This window comes from Glycine max, chromosome 9 (assembly GCF_000004515.6).
Source record: "Glycine max cultivar Williams 82 chromosome 9, Glycine_max_v4.0, whole genome shotgun sequence".
NCBI classification, from domain to species: Eukaryota; Viridiplantae; Streptophyta; class Magnoliopsida; order Fabales; family Fabaceae; genus Glycine; species Glycine max.
Genome location: NC_038245.2, coordinates 17578222 through 17581011, shown reverse-complemented (window position 1 = coordinate 17581011; position 2790 = coordinate 17578222). Strand labels below are relative to the sequence as shown.

Below are 2790 nucleotides of genomic sequence, written 5' to 3'. Positions count from 1 at the left end.
TGTCTTTTTGTTTTTTATAAGGGGAAAAAAAATATTTTGGCTGTAAGCCATTTTGTCCTATTTTTTCCTATAAACCAAACTTTCATTTTCCCAGATTCTAATCTGCAAAAAGATTTTTTTTTTCTTTTCCCTTTCTCTTTTATGTGACAAAATCTTAGCTGGGTCAGTTTCAAGTTTTCAAATTTGAAATGTGAGGAGCTGTGTTAAGGAATGCACTATAATGCTTCTGAGTAAGGTAGCTAACCTCATTTCCACTCCCTTTGAACTTTTCCTATGTTCTGATTTGCTTCTACAATGTATGTTTAGTTAGGATCAAACTAGCAGTTTGATTAAATTTGAGTGCATGTTTTTTTCTTCTTCGTTTGTTTGTTACTTCTTTTAATATTAAAGTCTTTGGTATTCTGTTTGCGAATACTCTTTCATATAGTCAAATGTTATGGATTTTTGGTGTTTGATTTCTAAGTCTTTTGGTGAAGTTGCTACCCTTTTCTGGATTCTGCTAATGTAGTCCATTTAAAGGTTGGATGATTTTTAGTAGGTTTGATTCTGCATCATCCTAACCATTTTGGGTCGGTGGTCCTTTTGGGTTTTGTTTCTTTACCTCTTCATTCCTTATATTTTTAATTGAAAAATATCATTATTATTTTTGTTTCCTTTTGGGTCATAAATGCATGAAGATGCGTGTAGCTGGCATTCTCAAACTGATCTGTGGTTGGTATCTTGTGGTTGAGAGGCTGCCACATGACGTATCATGGCTACGTGCTTTCAAATTTGTGTTTGTTTCACCCAATTTTAGCATTCATTGTTTGCTTGCCCTACTCAAATTTGCTGTTTTTGGAAAATGGGCTTCCTTGTTTTGTGATTTGCATCTCAAAATATTTCTAGTAGTCAAGTAGGGGTTTCAAATGCTGTGGTTGATGCGATGCTTTTCTAGTGTGAGCCTGGTGACACCTTACACCCCTCTTTCTTGCCGTATGATTTGATGATTTATTGCTTATTTATTAATTATTGGCATTTACTTTCAGATTTCAATCATGAATTGTTAATGGTAAACTAGGGCTACTTACTAATTATAATTTGCATACACTATTTGCATGTATTATTAACTATGCTGGAAATTTTCATTTTTCAATTCTGAATTATACAATGGAACACTTTGAGTTATTGATTGGTTTTGCGTCATTTACATGTATTGATGATGCAGTAAATTTGCTGGCAATATCCGTTTGAAAAGCTTTGAAAATTTGGGTGTTTGATTGGCGCCAAGAAGAGCATGGAAGGTTTTAAGGGCAATGAAGGAACTGTCGCAGTAGGAACCACTGGAACAATTGGCTTGTTGATGACAAGGGAATTGGATCAGATGTCTTCTGTTCCACACCAGGAGGTATATTCAACAAGTAAATCTCAAATTTCAGTTTCGAGAGGTAGTGCTAGACCAAAAAGACCGCAACCAAGAAAATCATTTGAAGCTAGCAGTAGCAGAAGCAGCAACATCATAAACCATCTAAGCCCCGGCATTGGCCTCAAAACAAAACTTAATGGCAAGCATACCCATCAAATACCCATGCTTGGTTCCCAGAACCTTCCATTGGAGGCAAGTCCAGTTACGAAGAAAAAGGATAAGAAGAAAAAATCTAAAATTGTTGAAGTAGTGGACATCAAATGTGGTTATGTAGATAAAACTTGGGCTACCCCTATACCAAATTCTCTCAAGAAGTTGGGTTTCTCTAAGCTCTTCAAGAGCGTTACCTAAAGTTGAAATTTTATGTCAGACTTCAGGTTCTTGTAGCCAAACGGAGAGGTCCGGTTCTGCTTACTGTTGTCAGATACATTGACCATAGAACACATCTTTGGTAGGAGCTTGGCAGCTTGCTACTTCTTCGTCTTTTCTTTGTACTTTCTACTCTGGACACAATTGTGGGTCTGGAATCAGTACTGACTGAGGAGCCCATGTTGATATTTTGAGACTTGTTCTCCTGTGACCAGTCTTTGAAATTGAATTCAAGCCGGCTAAAGTACTCAATTTCTTGCATTAGAAGGGATCCAACTGTGCCTCTGGTGCCTATTTCTACAGGAGGAAATTCAGCCATCTCTTTTGTGTTTCTTGTGGCAAGGATGGTGGGTTTATGCATGCTTTATTTTGTTGGTGTCAAGGATAAAGCAAAATCTTATGATTGAAGATGTTCAGTTTGTTGTATTGTTTTGCTGGTGAACTTTTCCACAAACTGTGTTCTTAGGTTTGAAGAGACTTAAGTGTCACAAGAACTCTCCACCTTATACTATTTATATGAAGTGCATGTCATCTGTTATTGTATAGTTTTTAGAGTTAGTTAGTGATATGTCATTCCACTCATGTGCTAGCAGTAAAACACTTGAGCTCCTAACTACTGTACTATCCTTGTAACTTTAAGTTTCAGCAACATGTCTTGGTACATGCTAATGAGATAATTATTTGAGACTATGGTCAATGTAATTTGGACCAGATGGAATTCATGTTAAAGAAAAAGATTGGACTTTCACTTTCACTGACTATTGAGCATGCTGGTGTCAGGTTTTGATCTCTTAAATGACACAGGAACAGTAGAAGTCTAGGTGGTTTAGCAAAATGACTATTTATTAGAGGGCTTTCAGGTATTGGATAAGTTTGGATGTTTTTTTTTGGTTGGCTGTATCTATTATATAATTTGATTTTATTTTGGGTTGTGCAGGGGAGTGAGAGAGATACTTAACATTATGTACTCAAGGATGATGCATTATTTATTCTGAGTAGAATTTTAAGTTTCTGATTCC

General features: G+C 36.2%; 1 long non-coding RNA gene across 1 annotated transcript; it reads left to right on the top strand.

The window, feature by feature from the left end:
* LOC106794559 (uncharacterized) lies at nucleotides 1-2456 on the top strand. The gene is made up of 2 exons (XR_005886363.1): nucleotides 1-235; nucleotides 1205-2456. It is a non-coding gene; the product is annotated as an uncharacterized lncRNA (long non-coding RNA).
* Nucleotides 2457-2790: the final 334 nt, after the last annotated feature.